At 32.7% G+C, this 24,734-nt stretch overlaps 1 long non-coding RNA gene across 1 annotated transcript in view; it reads left to right on the top strand.

Annotated features, from left to right (window-relative positions):
- The window catches only part of LOC116155791 (uncharacterized), a 332,414-nt gene that overhangs the window by 75,408 nt on the left and 232,272 nt on the right, over positions 1 to 24,734 (top strand). The window lies entirely within an intron of this gene.

Raw genomic sequence — 24,734 nt, 5'->3', positions numbered from 1 at the left:
AGAGAATGATTTGTGCAAAGTAATGGTCAGTTTCAAGAGTTCTCTGAACAGGTGCAACTATTCTTCGTGCTTCTTCATGGGTTACATGTGCAAATTTGGGCACATAGGGTCAGTGTATTACATGTGGTGGATTTTCGGCCTGTGGTGTCTAAAGTTCATTATCAGTCATTCTAGTTCCTCAATGTGCCTGCTGGTTGTTCAGCCAAAGGGAGCTGTCAGCAAGTTGTTTCCTATGTGCTGTTTCCCTGGTACTCTGTAAATAAGCTTGGGGCGGCAGGGGACATGGGGGGTCTCGGTGAATTATTTTGTTCATATTTGTTTGTACAAAGTGTATAAAGTACAAGATATGATTTCACAGAAGCCTCCAAATGAAATTCTGAGTCAAAAATTCATTCACCAAGAGATTCTTTTCCCAAAGCTTATGAGCATTTAGCAAACTAGACTCTTTTCCTAGCAAACTTTGCCTCTCCTTGTCTTCCAGTTGCCTCTCTGTACCCATCTCTCTCTTTTCCCTCTTATCCTTCTGGTCCCTCTCTTACACCTCAGTTGACTTCTCTCTCCTCTTTCCTTTGTCCAGAACCCTTACCTTTAACCAATGATCTCCTAAAACCCGAAAATGCCCGTTACCTCTAAAGATCCATCCCTCTCATGCACCAGGTGTACAGGTAACTATAGAATTTAAACCTTGGACTTGTACTGAATTAAGAGTTATATTTAAAGATTTCTCTAAATCCATTAAATACCAGCAAATATGTATACAAGAATTTAGAATTCTCTTGGTGCATATGGCCCAGGGCTACCTGTAACCTCTATCAACTTACACACTTATTTTTTAGAAACTCAAATGCTAAATCTGAGTGGTAAAACCTGATTGGACTGACTCAGAGGAGGACCCACAATAAGCCTGGGAGTTTTCTTTCCACAATAAACCCAAAGGTCCAAAAAAAAAAAAAAAAAGTGCAAGAAACTAGTGTAAAGTTTCCCAAAAGCCAGACCTAAAACATTTCCAATAAAAGTCAACTGGACCATAATTCATTCGTACAAACAAAAGATGAAATCATAGGAGATTTTTTTACGACTAGAAAATTACCTTCCATGGACATTCAGGAATAAATGAAGGTGCTGATGTAACAGCAGCCCTTTCATCTCATTTTGTCAAGGAATTAAACCTGAAATTGGTTTAATTTCCAATTCTAAAACAGAATTTAGTATGGGAAATAGCTCCTTTATCTGAACTACAACATCTGGCAGAAGATTTTTTTTATGATGATATAATTGACATAATGTCATATTAGTTTTAGGTACACAACATAATGATTTGATATTTGTACATACAGTACGTATGGTTCCAACTTATGATGTTTCAACTTAGAATTTTTCAAATTTACTTTTCATTTTATAACTGGAAATTTGTACCTTTTGACTCCCTTCACCCTTTTTGCCCACCTCTATCCCCTGCCCCAGACAATCACCAATCTTTTCTGTTTTCTATATTCATGAGCTTGGATTTTGTTTTGGTTTTGGTTCCACATATAAGTGAGATCATAAGGTATTTATCTTTTTCTTTCTGGCTTATTTTATTTAGCATAATACTCTCAAAGTTGATCCATGGTGTTGCAAATGGCAAGATTTCATTCTTTTTTATGGCTGAGTAATATTCTGTTCTGTACATATGCCACATTTTCTATATCCATTCATCTGTTGATGGACATTTAAGTTATTTCCATGTCTTGGCTATTGTAAAATAATGTTGCAGTGAAAATAGGATTGCACATAACCTTTCAAATTAGTGTTTTTGTGTTTTCTTATTTTACAAATATTCATATGAAAACCCCTGCACCAAATGCCTGTGTCTTAAATATATTTGTATCATGCACCCAACTCCAATGCATACATTAGATGCACTTAGCTTAGGATTTGGCACACAGTTAGTATAATATGAATATATAGATTGTTTAATTTTAAAAAGTGATATTTCATAGGGAGAAGGTAACATAGGGTGTCCTTCAAGATGAGAATATTACTCAGATTAAAAGCGTTGGAGTAACTTGGTCAATACCTTTACTTTCCTCTCAGTTTTGAAGATGATCACATGGCAAAGTAATATCCACAAGCACAAGAACGAAATTTTTGCTGCCTTTAGTGGATGAAATTTTGTGTTAAGTACTTTGCAAGTATTACATATTCTAATATTTATAGTAGTCCTATAGGGTAGGTGCATTTGTTATTATTCTCATTGTACATTTGAGGAAAATGAAATTTATAGAGTTTACTCAATATACTTAAATCACATAGCTGGTAAGTGATGAAAGTAGAATCTGAGTCTATAAAATCTAAGTTCAAGGTCTGGATTCATAATCATTGTATGATATTACCTCTTTATCTTTTCTCATCCTGTTAAAGGCAAAGTTGAAATTTCAACTGAAAGTATTAAGCAGTTTGTCAAGGTTGTACAGCTAGTCAATGAGGATTCTGATAGTTGAATCTTATTTATGATTGTATTCATTAGCTCAGTACATATTTACAGGACATCTCCCAAATATCATATTAATAAAGCTGACAAACTTACCTTTGTATAGCATGCTAACATTTTCAAAACATACGTGCATTTATTTTCTAATTTTCTTCCCATACCACCCTTGTAATACAGACAGCTTTGTGTGCAGCTGACAGTCTCAGAGATTCAAGTTAATGTCCAAGGTCCCACAGTCAGTTAATGCTGGTACTGGAAACCAAATATTCTGAATTCCAGTGCTGGATAATTTCTTCCAGGCCATGCTGAAGATTTAGTCTTTCTCACTTTTTGACAGTAGTATTTGAATGTGCATTTAAAAAAAAGGTGTATACAATTGGTTTAGTTTTATATTCTTGGAATTTCAGACCCTGTTTTTTGTTCTGGTGTTTTTGGTTTAATATTAAATGATTATGAGTAAAATTTAGAAAAAAATTACTAAAAATAGAAAAAATAGCAACTTTTTCATTTATATGTTCAACATAAAATTCTTTATATATTTATATTTTTAGCCATTTTATTTTAAACTGTTGTGTTTAATACAATTGTGAGATTCAAGAACTTTATTATACTCTGTAAATCTGAGTCTTTCCTTTTACAATGATTTATATAAATACTTCATTAAAGCTGACTTCAAACTATCCTATAAATTGTAAAAATATGAATAGTTTTCAAAAACTAAGAAATACGTACGGCTATTCTATAAAAGGATTTAACAAAACCAACTTAGTTGGTTCAGTATTCTCTTTTTGCAAATTTTCCCCAAATCCAATCAGTAATCGTGGATGCTTACATAACACAGGTGAATATTTAGCTCGATTGAATTTATATTCCTCTTAAACATAGAATCTCCAGAGTAAAATAAAGCAATAATACCATGACTAATTATACCATGGATGAATTATAAGTGCATATTGAAGCCAATCTGAAGAGACTGCCTTATTTTATGATTAAAATTATATGACATTTTGGAAATGGCAAAACTATAGTGATGTTTCCCAGGAGTTCGAGGAGAAAGGATGACGGTTGAATAGGTGAAGCACCGGGGATTTTTTTAGAGCAGTAAATCTAATCTGTATGCTACTGTAATGATGGATAAATGTCCCTGTGCATTTTCAAAACCTATAGAAATTTATGACACAATGTGTGAACCTTAATGTATATACATTTTAAACATCATTTCAGAGGTTGGAGTATCTCAGGAAAGAATTCAGAGGTGATAACACAATCAAACTATTCTAAACATGTATGAAATAATCTTACTGACGGCGGTGGGGGAAAATAGTACCTACTAAGTAACTTTGGAAATAAGTGCAGTCTGTAAGACTAAAGGCAAAAGAAACTAAACATTCTACTACAACTGATAAAGTTGTGTTCCATGGGAGTACAGCTTCACAGTTCTGATAGTGTTATATATGTATGCTATAACTGAACTATTAAATAAATGAATCATGAATTGTGAAAGCCAGGTTTCTCATTGTTGGAATGTTAGTTTATAGATAAGCCCAAGTGGAGGTTAAAAAGGTCCATGTGATAATAGCTTAGAGTTGGAGACCCCAGCATAAACTCATAGTTAGTTTACATATAAATACAGATGGTTTTACAAAGACATATTTATAGGTGTGTGTGTGTGTATACATGGATATATATGCAGTATACCTACACATATTTCCTTACTCTGTCGGCTAATAATCTTAGAAACAATAGCTTCAGTAACAGTGGGCACACCTAGTGCCCAAAGCTTGTTTTTTTTGTTTGTTTGTTTTGTTTTTATAAAATCCTTCAAAAATAAGCGAACTAAGGGTCTTTAGAGAAATAACTGATTCTAAGACTGGGACAGGAAATATTCAAGATGAGTTTGTGATAAGGAAGTGCTAGAGAAAAAAGTCTACAATGATGGGATATGTCAAAGAAACACAGGAGTCAACTGAAAGAGTACCCTGAAACAATCTGAACAACAAAATACATTATTCTACTATTGGATTGTAAATGAAAGTGTAAAATAAATATCCATTAGTCCATGCTGATGTAAATAAAAGATTGAACAAATAAACAGGGAGAATAGACAAATCTATGCAGATGAATTCTTCATAACTTATGTAGATATTGTACCTTTTAGGAGGGAGAGTAGGACTCCAAGTTAGGCTGTGTGTAGTGACTACCTTCCAAAGTGTACATCATGGAAAAAGATATAAAAAAGAGTAACCTTTCAGAGGAGAAACTTGACAAACTACCTTATCCAGGTGATCAGGTCAATATCAACAATGATGTCATGTTGATATTATCTGCCCTTTACATGATGTAATGAAATTGGTACTTCACCTCTGTGTTGTTACTCTCAAAAACCCATAACCGATACTATCATGAGAAAATCAACAGATGATTAAAATATGAAGAACCTTCTATAAAATAGCTGACCACTACTCTTCAAAACTATTAAGGTCACCAAAAACAGGATAAGTCTGAGAAACTGTCACAGCCAAGAGGAGACAAAGGACACATAATGGCTAAATGTAATGCGGTATACTGTAGGGGCTCCTGAGGGGGAAAGAGAAGTAAATAAATAAGGAAATCTGAATAAAGTATGGACGTTAGTTAATGATAGTGTATCAATATTATTTCATTAATTGTAACAATTTTACCATACTAATGTAAGATGTTAATAATAGGGGAAGATATACATGGGGTATATGGGAATTCTCCATATTATCTATGCAACTTTTTGTGCAAATCTAAAACTGTTCTAAAATAAAGTTCTTTGTCATAATGATAGAACTCCATAGAATCTCCAGCTGATTAGACTGTAAGTTAATAGTATCCCAAAGTTTGATGCCTCAGTAGCTATATTTGTCATGCTAGCATGAAGCTTAATGCTTCAAAAACATGATTACTTTCTTAGATAGCACTCCTTGATGGCATAATTCAAATTTCAATAATTTGACAAGTTAATTGAAGAATAACTCAGATTTAACTCTTTAGAAAATTAAGTTGGCATCCAATTTGATAGAGCTAAGTAAATCCTAAAGAAAATGAAAGAGTGATAGGACTATAAAAATACTTACAAATGGGGTTATGTAGCAGCTTTGCATTTTCCTGTTATATGGCAAGGAAAATCTACTGGGCCATTTTTATGTCTAGGATTTATAATATAAAAGAATATATATACACATATGTATATATATAAAATATATATAAGAACATTTCTATATTTTTATATATGTAATATAGAAAACCATTCGGTTAAATATCAGAAAACTATATAAATGATTTAATTCATTGTAAATTTCTTCATTTTCTGAGAGATACTAATAAATTCTTATATATATTTTTACAAGTCTGTTTATTGCCTTTGGGAAAGGTGTCACAAATAGAAATTAATATTATTATGAACAACCTTTAGTCTAATTTCATGTAACTAATTTCATGTAACTTGGAAATATGAGAAAGGTTAGTCATCAGTGTGTGAATTCTTTATGAAATTCCTCAAAATATCTTTAGAATGCAAGACCTCAGTATAGCACTTCAGTTTGAAGAGAGTCTTATTTTAAATAAAGACCTAGGATGTACTTGTTTTTCACTCTCTATTAGAACATTTGTTTATTTATTATGCAACTCAAGAAAATGTTTATCTCTGGGGAGTGGTAGAAATGTGACCAATAGGCTGTGTTTTATTCATAGCCATGTGAGTACAGCCAGTCTCCAGGGTATTTGGAAAATTTGATATGATGCTAGTAATAATCCATAGCATTTCAGTCACCAAATGAAAGGATTCTTTCTGCATACTGATTGAGAAGTGATCTATATAAAACTTTTCCTTAACATTTGAGTTTCACAGTAATGGCACCTGAACACTATAGATTATTAAATCACATTGCAGTGTTATCCTTTTCCTAATGAAGTCACTTCTTTGGAAGTGACCTTTTGCCTTTAATAGCCTCTAACTAACTGTGTGAACTTGAACAACTTGCAGAATCATTGAATCTCAGGGACAAAAGGAATTTTAAAGGTTTTTTTTGGTCCAGTTATTCACAGAATTCATAGATCTTCTCTTTATTCAGCACTCCCACAGAGTAGTCATTCTGCTTCTGTTTAAGTATTTTCAGGGTACAGGGAACTATACAACCCAGTCAGCTTAAACTGATCTCAGACAACTCTGCAAGTTTAGAGTTCTGTCTTTGTTCACTTTGTTCATTTGAATTGGCTTTCTCTTGTTGAAAAAAGGGATGATATTTCACAGAATTATTGTATGGGTAAAATATATAATTTGTGTAGAAAATACAGTGTACATAATGAAGCTGGGATGTACCTGTGTTCCCATCTAGTGCAGAAAATTGTACGATTATTTTCAAATATTTGCTTCTATTCTCTGGGAAAAAATTATACTCTCTTGCCCATTGATATTAAACTCAGCCAGGTGACTTACTTAGGCCTTAGGAATAAGAATCAAAGTAATTAACACATGTCTACTTTTGGGGAGAAGTTTTGAGAGCCAGCACATGGTCCCATGTTCCCATTTCTCTTCTGTACCAGTAACAAGCAATACTTCAGATAGGGTCTCCTTTGAGTGACTAGATCCAGGAATGAAAGTAATATAGAGCAGAGCTCTAGCTGGCTCCAGATGCAACTGTCACATAATTCACTGAGAATTTTCTTGGTTGTAATTAAACATAACCTTGCCTATCTTCTTTGATGCAAACTTTCTCATTCCTGTAAAGACTTGCTTTTCAGATTATATTCTTGCATACTTCTTATCGCTTTGAGGAGACCTTTTCTTCCCCCCTGCTGACCTTATGTGAACTTGAATATGAAGCAGACAAGAAAGTGCACTTTTTTGTGTTATATACATAAGATTTCAATGACATTACTTATTGGATAAGTTGAGAAACTTTTCTCTATATAATGATCTTTAGTGACATCACTTTGATGAAAATTTATTTAGACTTGTCATCCTTTTTCTCTAACTAAAGAGGGACAGATAAAGCAAACCTTCAGGTTTGTTTGAGAAATATCATAATGTATGGTCCCAGGCTGAGGTAGCAGAACTTAGCACTGGGAGGTTAAATAAAATCCATATAATAGAGACATTTTGAAGTGTAGATTGTTATAAAATGATGAGAATGTTTAAAATTCACTACAGTTCTCCAAATCCAAATGTAAGAGGGTTGAAAACAGTATATCCTTTGAGAAAAATGAGGCACAATAAATGATAATAATAAAAAAGATATCATTATGTGGCATTTATTAAGCATTTACTATGTGAGTAACCTTTGCATACATTGTTAATTTCAAACTCAGAATAAGCTCTGAAGTATATATTATTGTTAGCCTTCTTTTTACATGAAATTTAGGCTTAACAAGGCTATAAAATTTACCCAGTGTTACACAGTACATAAGTGGCAGAGCCAGACTCTGCTCAAAGTTACTTCAATTCACACTATAGAGCTCAAAAGTGAAATGTTATATATATATTTTTTTTCCCCTAAAATATAGGATTATGTCAGTATGGGGAGTAGCACTACATGTAGGTAAGAACTTGGAGAACCTGGGTTACCTTGTCAGAGCTTCTTTTAGAGAGTGAAGGATTATTCAGAATAGTGTAAGATTTTGTGTGCTTTTGTGTGCTTGTGTGTATATGTGTGTATTTGTGTATAAATATATTTAAAATGTTTTTCCTCCTTGACAGTTTGTTATGAAGAAACTGTCTTAGGTCATCCTCTCTGTTTCTTTATAAATACCTTAAGCTGTCCTTATGTGATGTTTTCCCCCCCACTTCAGGCTGGCTTTCATAGTTACATTAATATAGGGCTATTTGAATAAAAATACTAGGTCATACTATAGTTTTTGTCTTCTTTGTCATTGATCTATTGCTAACATTTTAAACAGGGTCTGTTATTTAACAGGTGCTCAAAATATTTATTTAATAAATACATTAATATTTGCTTCTGAGACAATTTCTATGATGGGGTCTCCTGACTATTAACATATTCCGAATGAATTTCGGTAATAGTGTCAATAAAAACTTAGTTGCACCATTTTGGTTTATGTACCCAATTGAATGGTCCCACTGTAACACATAAACATTGGCCATTAAGATGTTATTAGTTTTCTAAACATAGTAGACTGAGTTCATGTATTTAAGGTCCCAGTGGAATGAATATGAAATCCTGCAATAATAAGGAGAAAGGTAGAAGTTCAATACTGGAAAACATTATCAACATAATTTCTGAAGTTATAAATCATATGAAGACAAATCAACAGGTGAAATAGCTGAAAGTGTGCATGAGGATGCTGCACTGGAGCCCATCTTCCTCAGAAACTCCAGAGAAAATTTACATATGGTGTAAATTGACTGAAAGTGCAGAAGCAAGAGGTCGGACTTAAAATAATTGGATTAATCAGACCATTTGTGTGAAGAATGGCTGTGCACTTCAGCTATATTATTTAGTTATTCTTTCCCTTCTTTCTTCATGCAGCCTGGCCTTTGCAAGTAACTTAAAAACAACATAATGAAAACAAACAGAGACAAATGGAACTTTAAAAACACCAGGAGGTTTCTCTCTAAATATATTTGAATAATCACCATGGTAGAGCTACGGGCATTAGAGTGAGTGTTGGTACCTGAGAGTAAAGACCTTCTCAGGTGGTGCCTGAAGCTAGAGGGGACAGATTTGTCAGCTGGCTTCCTGGTTCTGCATCTAAGGCAAGGCTCCCAGTCCAAAAGCCTCTCCCATGTGTACTTGAAAATTTCCTTTGCTTTTCCAGTCAGGGAAGAGGTCTACCAGGGAAACAAAGCTGCTTACACCGTGGTGATTGAAGCACAAATAGAAATGTAGAATAATATTTTGTTTGTTTCATATTTCAACATGAATACAATTTAAGATCTTCAGGCAAATGAAAAAGACTGAAGTTAATAAACAAAGTAATTTACCTTGGAGAACACATAATACCAGACAGAGAAGAGAAAAATAAAACCTGATCCCTACCTGAGAGTGATTTGATAATATACTGCATTCATAAAAATCATAATAGGCTAAGAAAATGAAAAATCAAATAACACAAAAGGAGTCTTAAAAATTAACAATATAATTGCTGATGGTTAAACATTTATTATATGAATTGAAATTTTGAGTTTAGGAACCTTTTGAGTTTAGGAACCATAATTTCAACCTACAAAAAGTTGAAATTATGATGGAAAGATAAGAAACTCAAGGGGTCTATCCTGGAAGTATAAGACACCATGAATAGGAGTTCCTGAAAGACAGAACAAAGAAAATGACACCAATGATTTACTCAAATAAGTAATAGGGCATGTTCTAGATCTGAAGAAGGATGTGAACTTTTAGTCTAAAAGAGATTTATAAAAATTCCAGTTCTATATTCTGTATGATAAATGTTTCAAATTACAAGGTAAAGAAGATAATTCTGAAAAACTTTGGGGAATAAATATCCACAAAGAAGAGATAAGCCAACATAGGATACCAGAATTAAGTGGTAGAAATCCCAAATTCTAATGGGAGAATAATTTTAAGCCTTTATTTATTTATTAAAAAAATCAGTCAACCAGGAAGACATAACAAAGAACCTTAAGGATTCAGAAAATGTAACTCACATACATATTTTCTGAGATAGTATCTGAGAATGAATTCCAAAAATGCAAGGTAGAAAACAAAGAAGGGAAGTAATAGATTCTAGGAAATGGTGGTTCTGATTCATTAGTGGGATAAATGAGAATTATCAGATTATGGGGGGGATTATAATATATAGCTGAACAGAACAGAGTCATTTCTTGGTTGATAAAAAGATAGGAAAATATGGACTTAGGGCAATGGATATATTAAAGGATGAAATGATTTCAGGAATCTGATCACTATGTTTTGTCAGCAAGAAAAAATGAAAGATATTGGAGACTTGTTGGGAGGAGGAAAAATGTGGTTAAGTCATGCTCCACATAAGAAGTAAAATAAAACATGGCATAATCAACTGATAACTTGTAGAAAATAAGATCTACTTGACTTTGTACCTAGGAACAGTTACCTTAAAATAGCATAGGTTTCCTAACCTTAAAAGTCTTAGAGAAAATGATACAATGATAAAAGACCTCTTGGTCTTTAAGTGATTAATATTTGTATACATCTGTTAATGTAATTTCTGTTTATTGGTTTTTATAATTTAAAATCTATTTTTATTCAAATATATAACATTTTTGTTTACAAAGAAATAAATGTTATCAGCTTTAACACTATAAAAGCTAAGGTAAAATTGACAGAAACTGGGGGTCAAATGGCTAATAGATTCCAAAGGAAGGAATAAAATACCATCTTACATAATGAGGAGAGCCAGAAATTTTTGCTTAAAGCAGACAGCAAAATAAACTTTTAATCATATTATTTAATTTTAGCTAAGTTAATCAGTAGAGGAAGTAAAATTAATTAAGAAATTAAGAGATGGAAAGGAGAAGCAAAATCATATAATAGAAATATTTAAAAGCATTCATCTTTAAGAAGTGACACTGATGCTTTTTAGTCTAAAACATTTACCTCTTTACTATTTGATTGTTTAAATTGCTAGTTAAATATATTATTCTCTTTAAAAATGTTCACTTATGTTAAGATAACATGGTATGGACAGTCTTGAAATATATATGGTTTGGATTTCTCAATAGAAAATGGACAGAAGGAACAATATTATTTTTATTTTAGGAAAGGTTTACAGAAATACTCTATCTCTTACTTAGTAAATAGTGGGTTTGAAGAAAAATTATTTCAAGACAGCTACTAATTGGTTGAATGATTTCACTTTTCATTTGTTCAGCATTCTGGGTGTCTTTGGACACAGAAAGTAATAATATGAATAAATTTTACAAATCCTATCATTATTTTTATGTCAGTGGCCAATAACACACATAATGAGACTTAAAATAGTCATAAGGAAACATCAACTTTAAATGACACATTAGACCAGATAGAGTTAATAGACATGTATAGAAGATTCCATCCAAAAGCAGCAGAATAAACAAGTGTGCATGGCACTTTCGTTGGAATAGATCACGTGTTAGGCCACACAAAAAAATATCAGTACATTCAGGAAGACTGACATTTTATTATGCATCTTCTCCAACAACAGTGATATGAAACAAGAAATCAGTTGCATAAAGAAAACCGGATAAACTACATAAATGTGGAGATTAAACAATATGCTACTAAAGAACCAGTAGGTCAACAAAGAAATGAAAGGAGAAATCAAAAAATACATAGAGACAAATGAAAACACAAAGATGATGCATCACAATCTGTGGGGCAGAGCCAAAGCAGTTCTAAGAAGGAAGTTCATAGCAATACATGCCTACCTCATGAAAGAAGAAACATCTCAAATAAACATCTAAGTTTATACCTAAAGGAACTAGAAAATTAAGAACTGATAAAGCCCAAAGTTAGTAGAAGGAAGGAAATAATAAAGATCAGAGCAGAAATAAATAAAACAGATTAAAAAATAATAGAAAAACTGAATGAAACTAAAAGCTCATTCTTTGAAAAGATAAACAAAATTGATAAAACTTTACTTAGAATAACCAGGAATAAAAGAGCCCCAATTGGGCACAATTAAACAAAATAAAAATAAAAGGGAAGAAGTTATAACCAATACTATAGAAATACAAAGAATCATAAGGGGCTATTACATACAGTTATATACCAACAAATCAAGCAGCCTAGAAGAAATGGATAAATTCCTAAAAACATGCAATCTTCCAAGTTATGAAGAAATGGATAATCTTGAATAGATCAATTACTAGTAAAGTGATTTAATCAATAATTAAAAACCTCCCTCCAAAGAAAACTTCAGGACCAGATGGCTTCACTGGTGAATTCTACCAAACAGTCAAAGAAGATTTAATAGCTATCCTTCTCAAATGCTTCAAAAGGATTAAAGACGAGGGAAAACTTCCATACTCATCTTGTGATGCCAGCATTACTTTGATACCAAAAGCAGACGAGGGTACCACAAAAAAAAAAAAAAAAAAAAAAAAAAAAAAAAAGAAAAAGAAAAAGAAAAGAAAATTACAGGCCAATATCCTAAATGGACATAAACACGAGAGTCCTTAACAAAATATTAGCAAACCATTTCCAAAAATACATTAAAAGGATCATACAACATGATCAAGTGGGATTTATGCCAGGGATGCAAGGACCATTCAATATCTGCAATCAGTCAGTGAGGTATACCACATGTACAAAAGGAAGAATAAAAATCATCTGATTATCTGAAAAGATGCAGAACAAGCTTTTGACAAAATTTAACATCCATTCATGTTAAAAAAAAAAAAAATGAGACTACATCTAACCGAAACGCTTTTGCATGGGGAAGGAAACTACCAACAAGATGAAAAGGCACCCTACTGAATGGGAGAAACTGTTTTCAAATTATACATTTCATAAGGGGTTCATATGCAGAATATATAAGAACTCTTACAACCCAACAACAAAAAACAAATAACCTGATTAAAAAATGGACAGAGGTACTGCATAGACATTTTTCTGAAGAAGACGTACATACGGCCAGCAGGCACATGAAAAGATGTTAAACATCACTAATTATCTTGGAAATGTAAGTGAAAACTTCAGTGAGATACCGGCTCACACCTATCAAAGTGGCTATTATCAAAAAGACAAGAAACAACAAATGTTGGTAAGGATATGGAGAAGAGGAATCCTTAAGCACTGCTAGTGGGAATGTAAATTGTTGCAGCCACTATGGAAAACAGTATGGAGTTTCTAAAAAAAACACAAAAATAGAACTATTATATGATGAGCAAGTCAACTTCTGAGTATTTATTTGAAGAACACAAAAACACTTAATTTTAAAAATTATATACATCCTGATGTTCTTAGCAGCATTATTTATGATAGGCAAGATACGGAAACAACCTGGATGTATAGATGAATGTGTCCATCAATGGATGAATGGAAAAATAAGGTGTGATTTATATACACAGTGAAGTACTACTCATCCATAAAAGAAGAATGAAATCTTGCCATTTTGACAGCATGGATGGATCTTGAGGGTATTATGTTAAATGAAATGTCAGAAGGTAAAAGACAAATACAAAACATATGATATCACTCATATGTGGAACTTAAGCAAACAAACAAGCAAAAAATTTATAGACACAGAAGATTGGTGGTACTGGAGGAGGAGTTTGAGGGGGTGAAATAGGTGAAAGGGGTGAATTTTATGGTGACAGATGGTAACTAGGCTTCTACTGATGATCACTTTGTAATGAATATAGTTTTTGAATTGTTGTACACCTAAAACATATAAATTTATATGCCATTTTTACCTCCATAAAAACCTTTTAAAAGAAAGACATCAACACAACAAAACAAGATTAAATGAGGTCATATGGGTGGGTCTGTGGTCTCATAGAATTAGTGTCTTTATAGGAAGAGACACCAGTGATATCACTGTCTCAAGGTTCAGGCCCTGAGGAAAGGCCTTGTGAGGATTTAGCAAGAAGGCACCATCTACAAGCCAGGAAGATAGCCTGGACCCCCACCAAAAATCATAATTCTCAGGTCAGCATAGTAGAGTGTTAAAGACAGAAGCCCACTCATTTCTAGCTTTAGAGCATGCCAGTAATCTGCCCGAAAAATCTTCTTCATAGTTTGGAGACAGCAGTATTTTTAGTAAGACAATTACTTTTCACCTGTGAATAGGAGATTTTATTTCATGTATTTGAAAGGCTGCCATGATTTGACATTTTATATTTGTCTAGCTTTTGAGAAGTTATTATTATTTTTTGTTAGAATTTGTGGGAGAAAAAAGCTATGAAAGTTCAATCTCACATGAAGTTGTTTGAAATTACCTTTCAGTTGGCTGAAAAAGTAGATTATTGATTTCACCCTTTTATGAAATAAAAGGCTAATGAACAAATCATTCATTTCTAGAAGGTATGTATGTGGTTTAATATCCTTCCCTTGCAAAAAAAGTTAGTGTTTGAACACCAAATTTATGAGCTGTTAGGATGTTATGATAGGGAATGGCTGAAGCCATGTCTTCAGCTTCGCAATCTTGCTAATTTATAATGACTGCTGTTTGCATTCCCATTGTTTAATATTGAGGATCACTTACAGTGTAGGCTAATGGAGAGACGTTTTCTATATCAGTTGATACAGCCTGGCTGAGAAAGTGATGAAACAGGCTTTTCCCTTTGTTATTGAGGACAGAAATAGAAATACATACGGGCAAATTGAAATGTATTAGTATTACAGTCCTTTTGTATGCCAGTAATTTTTGAAGTAATTTAGTTTTCAGGTAGAAAACTCCATACAGCTTACCAATTTGTCATTAGCAGATGATAGACACAAGAATTAGTCTGGAAATTCTGGATGAAATTTATTGAAATTAGTTTTTTACTTTTCTAACTAAAACATACCTTTATTGAAACATTCTTTTAAGAATATCAATCATGTTTACTTGTACAGGCTCTTTTAACAAGACTGTGGCTGCACCACATGTGAAGGAGACTGTAAGGCAAACAATTAAAATGGAGAACTTTGGTGAATTAAAAACAATTTCAACCAGAAAATTGCCTTATTTTTTAAATTTCCTGAATTATTGATAAGTACTTCAATTATTGACTCTAACTGAAGAAAAGTTTCTGTCTAATTTTGGTTACGAGTAGATAGTTACATACGAATCTCAAAATCATTTATGATGTTGCTCTGTCTTCACTGAAACAAAGGCTTTTTGTTGAGCCAAGTTACTTTTTATCTTATATTCAGAATTTTTTTCCAAGATTAAGAAATGAGATTCCAAAGCAAAAATGGAATGTAAGCGGGCAGAATATTATTGCTATAGAGTGTGGGATTAGGCAGCACAGAAGATTGGCATTAATTGTGAAAAATTCTCTTAGATTTATTCACTTTAAAAATTAATTTCACATGCCATCTTCCTTTGGACTTTTATACCAAAAATACATATAATAAACTAGAGAAACCAGTCCAGATTCATCACAGCTTGGGTTTAAATAATGTTGGGGAAGTAGAATTTAGAGTTGAGTAGAATATCTCCTCAACTCAGAAAACGTCTCCACAAAGGTAGAAAAGAAAGAAAATTTTATTATTGAATAAACATTAAACCAGAATGTGATGCACATCACAGGCAATCTGCTAAAAGATTGCAAAGACAGAAAGACATCACATCCTTTTATAGACCAAACAGAAACAACCTATTTTACACATGTTCTCAAGTAACAGGACTTGACAGCAACATTTGTCACACATACTTCATCCTGAATTCACCTGGTAGTTGAGGTGATTATCTGTGTTTGCTAATTGGCTTTATCTCAAGGAAAAATAAACTTCTCATATATATCTTTATGACAGGAGGAAGTTTTGAGCAAGACACTGACTGGAAGTAGGCTGTTATCACCCACAGAATCTGGAAGATAGTGGCACTGTCTTCCTCAATGACTGCATTTTAAGGATAGAGTTCCCAGGTCCTTGATAATGTGTTCCTGTGTCATAAAGCTGGCAAGAAGCATATTCAGCTTTAAAAAAGATTTATCTACATTTCAAAGAGACAAAAAGCAATTAAAATATTTAGAATAAATACTCTAAAAAGGGGGGGTTATGTCTTCACTATTTATAACAAGGAGTATTAAATCTCTTATTTAAATTTTTATTTGCCTTTACAACTCTTAGGAGGAAATATTTTAAAAGTGATTTTATGAGCTAGAATTTTCTTTGGGATCACTAATGTTAGTTTTCACAAAAGAAAGTTATTGGTATTTATAAGTGAGATTTGTAGCTTAAGGATATGTTTACTCACTGAAGTCTAAGCTTTGATGTGTTTAAACTTACTCAAATAATGAAATATTGAGTAAATATGCCTGAGATAATACTGAAAAATTTTACCAAAATAGATCTTTAATTGGTATTTGACTGAAGTTGTCTGTGCTTATATAGTGACGTTGAATTTTGCAAGATCTACTTTGACTGTTTGGTAGACTGTGAGGTATAGTTTCCAGATTTAACAAATCAAAATTTAATACAGCCAGCTGAAGTAAATTCACATTCAAATTTAATTACTTGTTTTGTGTTTTGTTTGGCATATCCACTCTGAGATGCAATGGTTGAAACACTAATATATTCAACTTATGAAATTAGTTACATATGAAAAATTTGGAGATGGAGTAGAAGTGTAGGTATTGCTTTCATTTATCAATTGAAAAATTGCCTAGAAAAATATTAGTCTTATCAAGAGACTTTCTCGTTTCCTGGGAGGAGAATAAACCTGAAAGTCAGAAAGTTAACATTAAGAGCTGGTGGCAATTAGCATTTATTTAATGTTATAAATATGCCAAGCTTAGCTAACAGTTCTACAAGTAGCATCTCATTTAATACATACAACATTCTTAGAACTACAGAATAGTATTAACATGATTTACAGATGATGAACATGAAGTAACATTAACAAGCAGAACTGTAGTTTAAATCCCAGCTTGCCCAAACTGAAGGTTTGCTTTCTTAAAGAGTATCTTATACTCTCACAAGGCTCAATTATATGTTAAATATATTGATAAACTAACCTCAGGTCTGGATAGTTTCACATTTAAGAAAAAAGTATAAACCTAGGGTTAATGTTTGTATTATCTGCATGATAAAAAGTATTAAATAAAACAGAGCGGGTAAAATGAAATGTAGAAAAGACAAAGGTTCCTGTTAAGCAAACCTTTTATATTATACATCCTGATTGAAAGAACATAGTTTTAAAATCATATATAGATATAGATTTATTTATATTTATATCTATTTCCTTATCTATGTGTCTATTTTATATCCATTAGGAATAAAGGCTAAACATATTTTACATCAAGAAATAGATTTTATACATAGAGAAGGCATTCCTTTTTTATCCCCCTCAGTTCTTACTCTTCTCTTCCTAAAAACAGTGACATCTTGATTGTGATGGCATTGCTGTATATTGTGTATGTGTTCATAAACATATATAAGATAAAAAGCATTAACCAGAATACCTATCAGTTAGGGAATGGAGAAATAAAACTTGAGTAACAGTCTGGTGGAGTACTCTTTGGTAATTAAAATTAATGAGGAGGGATTAAATGTATCAACAATAAAGAAAAGATAAATTACATAAGAACACCAATTGCAAATGACTTGCAGTATGTGGTCCTGATTACACAAAGTTTTTTGTTTATGCAGTGGTTATTAAATATAGTAAAATTACAGGCAAATAATGCATATGAAGTTTGGTAGTGGTTTCCTGGGGAAGGAAAAGAATGAAGATTGTGCCAACACATGATGTGAGGGCTTCAAATGTGTCTGTATTATTTATTACAATAAAAATAACCTAGAATGAAAAAAATAGATTTTAAAGTATGCTAATTAAGCAAGATGATAAATAATTTAGGTACATTTCCCATTTGCATTTTTAGCTTTATATTTGTAGCTTCTAATATCTAAGTTTTATTTAAGAAGAGAAATTTTGTTTATAAATAAGAGTCCCTTAAGTCTAGAAACTGTTTAATAAAGGATTGCACTAAGAGATAATTTTAGGTTTAGCTATAGAAAATTAATTGATCAGCTATAGAAAATTAATTGATTAATAAGATGTGCCTACCACATTCTTGGGCAATGTGAGTACAACAAAAATAATGTGAAGTAAAGAATCATAAAGTCTAAGTTGAAAGAGAAATGAATGATTCTCTAGTTGACTCTCCATCATCTCTTCCCTTAAGCAAACCTTCCAAAAGATACTGTAGCCTAAGATTTCAGTATCTTCACAGATCAGAAACTGTCTTAGTTCAGACTGCTAAAATAAAAATACTATAGACTGAGTGTCTTAACAATAGAAATTTATTTCTCACAGTTCTGGAGGTTGAGTCACCCAAAATCAAGGTGCTGGCAGATTTGTTGTCTTGTGATGATTCTCTTCCTGGTTTGCACGATGGGCTTCTTCTTGATGTGTCCTCACATGGAGGAGCAAGAGCTCGTCTATTTCCTGTATCTTCTTATAAGGACACTAATCCCATTCACAGAGGCTCCACTCTTACAACCTAGTTACCTCTCAAAGACCCTACCTCTGAATATCCACACATTGGGGTTTAGGATTCTAACATATGAATTTTCAGACACAAGCATTCAGTCCCTGACAGAAACCACTTCACACTGCCTGCTTCATTGTTAGAAATCAGTTAATTGAGATCGTTCTCATGTAGTGACCGTATCTACCTTTCTAAAATTTCCACAAATCAATCTTTGCTTTATGAATGGCATATGGAACCTAATCTCTCTCTAGATAGGTAGATAGATAACATATTTCGGGCAACTAGGGCATATTCAACAAGTATTTTTTAATGAATGACCTCAAATCTCTGAACCGAGTTTTAGAAAAGCTCTGAAATTATAGTTTACCTTGTATTTACCACAATAAGTATACTCCATAAATATAAATGGAGGCAAATTATTTATTCTCCAGGGTCAGACTCACTTCTTTGTTTTTACAAATCCATAATAGAACATCTAAGTTATTTGTACTTTATGAATATAGACCTTATCTGTTCTTGAATTTCTGGCTCTCAACCTGTTTACTTATTTTGGCTTGTGTTTCCTCTGATTCTATGATGCCATCCTTGAAAATCCTCTCCCATTTTCTAAGCCCTGACCTGACTTGTTCTCCTTTAATGCCATCCACATCCGTGTATGGTGGATTCTTCTTATGTTGTGTTCAGGTGGGTTCAGATTTGTTAGTTTTAGTGATTATTTATTATTAATGGATGTGTGAAACATAGTGAATTTGGCACTGAGCTTGGCCAGGGAGACTCCAAAACTAATAGCCACTATTGCATAATTGTTCACAAATCAGGTGATTGGTCTGTAGTTAGGTCTCTCCAAGCAGAAATTATTATTGCAGAGGTACACGTTGGAGAAATGAGGCAGGCCAGAGTCACAATGTGATGTTCAGGGTTATCATCAGGTCAAAAGCGAGAAAGAGAGAATGTCACAAGAACTAGAACAGCATAAATGCTAGATAACCTACAAGGTCACTGTGTGTACTGGTCAAAACCTCCTCTTAGGCTGAGGAGGAGAAGCAGAATCAAGTAGGGAGAGAACGTAACAGAAAGAACCTTGACCCTGGGAGTGTTTTTACCCCTGTGTCTTCAGGTTTTTATCTGACCCTATTGTGAAAGGATCTTTGCTTAGCCTAACTAGTTCAGGACATATAACTGACTGGGTACACCTCATGGAGCTGGAAAGTTTATTGGCTGTCGCATTTCTGGTACGTATATTTTGAAAATTCATCTGTTCCAGGCATCATGAGGGCCTTGTGATTCTTATTGCCTGTATTATTGCAGCCTTTTCCCATTCTCCCTGTATAGTCTATTATAGGAGATCAGTGTGCTATAAAAACACAAAAAGATATATTATTTTTGTGAATTAAAGAATAGATTAAGGTTGCCAATGATGTGGAGTAATTGGAACATCATACATTCCTGCTGGAAGTGTAAATTGGTATAGTGACTTTGGAAAAGTATTTGTCTATGTGCATAATCTTATGACACAGAAATTCTGCTATCAGAAATATACACATATGCTGGTGGAAAGACATTGCAAGAATATTCACGGCAGCATTATTCATGATATTCAAAAATTGAAAGCAATGCAAATCACAAAATGCATAGCCCAGCATTTGGTCTTTGTTGAGGTACTGGTGTTGACTGGTAAAAGGGATGGCAACTCACAGTAACTAAATTCACAAGATCCTAATAAATAAGCAAGAAGGTCAACATATTGATTGACAGTGAAGAATGTTCTTTTCCATTAACTGCAATGTTCAGACTCCCTAGTTAGGTTACAACTTTCATTATCATCAAATTATAAATGGAAGGTTGCTTAGTACATATAGAATGAAAATAGAATAAGGTGAAATATTATGAAAGATTTCTCATTTAGATTATGGTGACTCTCAATTATATATTCCTTTTTGTAAACAGAGATGTTGTTTCCAGTGGCCCTGTATGAGTCCCTCAAATTTAGTGTCTCAGTTTGGGGGTTGCCAGATAAAGCATGCCATGTTGTACCTATTGGGGTTCCTTTTTCTAATTTTCAGGATCTGTGTTTTCTTCATGTTTATGCATGTTTTCTTTAGGTAGAATGCAATGTTGATGGTGTGACTTTAAATTATTAAAAATAAATTTCAATCCTGCTTAGCTAAAATTAATACTTGGGATTTCTTGATAGTTGTTTTGAGAATTCACATTTTCTTTCCGTCGCACATATACTGATGATGCTTTTGAAAAGGTTAGGAGACATACAAAATGATAATTATTCTTTCTTCCTGAATCAGTTATATGAACACAAATATGAGAATGTATCCCACTTTGACAACAGTTATTTTCAAAACCTGTCCCACTTTGCAGCAGGTCCTAGAACACAGTAGCATCATCAGCAATGAAGGCAAAGTCAGAATAAAACAAATTAGTATTTCTGTTGAGAGAATCTCAAGAGTTTTCAGGTGGTTTACAGAGAAACATTCTTGTTTGACAAGTCCTTTCCTGCTATTCATCATCTTTACTGATACATTTTTTAAGTCAGATAACTATGTGGGTCAGACAAAACAAAATGAGAATGGATTATCAATTCACACATTGGTGCATTCACATGTTTCTATATATCTCCCAGAAGAGACTTATTCTTCAACCCCCACTTGTAGGTTGGAGTATAGACACATGCTCACATAATTGATGAGTTCTAAAAAGAAGGGCATGATTTGTTTTGTTTTATGTTGAGCTACTTACACAGGTCAGCAGGGTGATAGTATAATTTTCAAGCATGCTTACCTGTCAGAAGATTTTATAAGATTAAATGAGAGCAGTTAGATAAAATGGCATTGAGGGTAAAAGTCAGAAAGACTGAAAGGCCAGCTACCTATGAGTAAGGAGCCGATGAAAAAGCAGGAGTAACATACACTAATTAATACTTTGAAAAATGATCTCATCCCACTAGTGTTTGTCCTTGACAAACTTTTACAACCGTTTGTTTCTGACAGTAATTCTGAAACTTGGTGATTTACTGTGCCCTTTGTCAATTGCCTTGTTTATTTGTATTTTCTTATTTTTCTAAGAGTTACATCAGAACATTGAGATGAGAACAGAAAATGCTGGTTAGTTAGTTCTTGGTTCTTTCATGGCTCTTGACAGTGTCAGGTACATAGAGTAATTAATTAATAAATATTTGTTTAGATTTTAGTCCTTTGAGTAGGAAACTTTGCTAATGGGAATGAGGGACAGAGGATTTCATGGTATACCAAAATATAATGCAATGATTGAACAACCTAGGAGAACTGAACTAATGTAGACTTTGTAGCAATTTTTCTAACTTTGTCTTTTCAAAGCTATTCAGAAGTTTAGGAATTATATTGTACCCCACTATCATGCCCTATTTTATTCCTGTAGAACTGAGACTTAATTTTGTAAAATGGCTTCCTAGAGTTAACAGTTTATTTATTACAGAATTGAATCTGGAACCCACTATTCTTTCTAAAACTAGACATGTAGAGTATTACTGACACCTGTAACATTCTCATATTGCATATAAATCTTAATAAAATGTTTTTGTCTTCTTCAACTGTAATACAATAAATAAAAATTTGAACCATTTTTGGGAATTTTGCTTATCTCCGTATCTTTGTTTTCTGTCTCTTAGAATAATGTGCTATTTATATTTCTTATCTTCAGTTGAGTTAAAAATGAACAAACAAAAAACCCCCAAATCATATATAGTAATTATTTTTTTCTTTTGAGAGAAACTGTTTAGTGTTATATGAGAAAAATGCTTGATTCTTTTGCTTTTATTTCATTTTTCTTCTTCACTCTAACTCCTTCTTCTTTGTTTACAATGAAATGTTTAAATTAGAAGTATTTCATCTCTTGTTCTTTTACCATATTAAAATAAAATATATAAACTTCCATGATTCATTAATATAATTGCTCTTGCAATTAAAAAGGGATTTTATTAAATAACTCCCAATACAATATATGAGATGTCTTTTGAAAAGAGTGAAAAGAGAATAACTTTTTGTGATCACAGGTATTTTTTCTCCTCTAATTTTTAATTCATAACTGTTAAAGAAATCTAATTTTTTTCTGGAAAGAATTTCTTTACTATTGGTACATTTTCAATTCTGAAAATAACTAGCATGTACTGTGTTAGCTATTCTAAGTTATAATTGCATTCTAAATCCAAAGTTCATTTATAAGTTGATAGAAATAATAGTCTTCATTTCTCAAATGCCCAGTTGTGACATTGAATTCTTACTCTTATAATCTAGTAGTAGTCTTGCTTTGCAAGAACAAGCTATTGTGATAATGCTCCATTTTTTTTTCTTTTCTGCTGGTAGATTATTAAATAAAAGTGAAATTGGTATATTTACTGATGATTTAGTTGAATATTCAGCTTTATTTGTTCATTTGCGATACACATAGAAGTTAATCAGTGTCATATAGAATTATTATCTTAGTGTGGGATTTTTAACGGGCAAGATAAAAGGATGCTTTATAGAAGGCAGTGTAAAGGAGAAGACATAGTGAAAGAGAATAAACTTTTTTGAAGGCTGAGTTAAGTATCAGTGTAGTAATTATTATTTCTGTTTTCTTTGTGACTACATTAAAGTGTCATTTCAGTCTAACCAACAATTTGGTGTTTAATTGCTGTGAGTCAAATGCTAAGCCAACCACAAACTGAGTGTTTTAAGAATATATCAGAAGTCCTAATGCCAGTGTTTAAATTCAGCTGAACTAATAGTTATTAGTGCAGCGTTGTGCAAGTAAAGGAACCATTTTAAATATAATTTTTTTGATTTGTAAATTCCTTATCATACTACACTATTGGTGGTTGTGGGGATTAAATAAGGTATTTATATTTGTGGGAATTTAATAAGAATGTTTTATGTAAGAATGTTTAGTGCAATGTTTGGGACATGATGACCACATGGTATTATTATAATCTTAATTGCCAAACTGATCTACTATCCACACAGACAAAAACTCTGATATAAATTATGTACCTGGATTAATAATATTGGATCATGGAAAATACTGCCCTGTGGCAGCATAGAGAGTATGGAAGGAGGAAAGAGATAGAATATCCTAGACAGAGGAATAGAAGCAAAGGTATAAAAGAAGCAGTCTCCATAATTAAGCATAAAAATGTTAGCCTCTTTCCTGTTCTTCACAAGTCTGAAAAAATGACATAATGAAAATGTAGAAATAATGCATTTCTATTATAGTTTTATATAAGAATTTAAGATGTGAGATTAGATTAGGAAATATTCTAAAACTGGAAAATGGGCTGGAGAATGGGTATTATTAACATGAGAGCATTTATGCTTCAAGTCACAGACTTGTATTCTGTCCCTAGAATTCTGCAACAAATATATGTGTCACACTGAATAGATCATTTCTCTGAAACTAAGGTTACTTACATGTAAAAAGTAAGGGGGGAAGAAGCAGTAATTTTTGACATGTATTCTATAAAATTTGGGATTCCAGGTCAAACAATTTTGGGAAATGCTGCATTCTATGTCTCATTCTCTGAAATCCCCAAAGTGTCTGAACTCATTAAATAGGTTTCTGAAAGCCCTGCTGTAGACATGTAGTTAATTTTATTCCGTCAGTTTTTATGGGTTATTTGACTATGCAACTCTTTTTTAACCATCTTGTAGGACTACCCTTCAATGGAATAAACTTTGGGAACACTTGACTAGAGAATAATTGTCTTTTTCCATGTTTAGGAATCTATTTCATGAACTTTGTTTGATGATAAAGAGACTGCATGTTAACTTCTGTTAGAAAATCCGATCGATTCATTGTTGTCTTCTGGTTCCTCTGGGAATAATGACTAGGGAAAGGAGAATCTTGAGTTACTGTTTCCGCATGTCTTTTGCAAGAGAGAAATAGAAAGAAAATTGAGTTTGGTTTACTAGAGAAAAGTAAAACCTGGCATTTTTATTGTTTTGTACTGTGATACAGGGATATTCTTAGAAGACCATAAATGATTGGGCATATCCACATCATAATAAACAATTGACAGTGAGTAGGGAACTATTGAATTTCAAAGTCTGTACTTCTTAATTACTGCAATGGCAGACTTAATCTTTAACCCAAGCTAGCTATAAAATATAGCTAGAATTTTCCTGTTACAGG

Source organism: Camelus dromedarius, chromosome 8 (genome assembly GCF_036321535.1).
Source record: "Camelus dromedarius isolate mCamDro1 chromosome 8, mCamDro1.pat, whole genome shotgun sequence".
In the NCBI taxonomy this organism is placed as follows: domain Eukaryota; kingdom Metazoa; phylum Chordata; class Mammalia; order Artiodactyla; family Camelidae; genus Camelus; species Camelus dromedarius.
The sequence above is the reverse complement of the archived record's forward strand: the minus strand, read 5'-3'. Positions and strand labels throughout refer to the sequence as shown.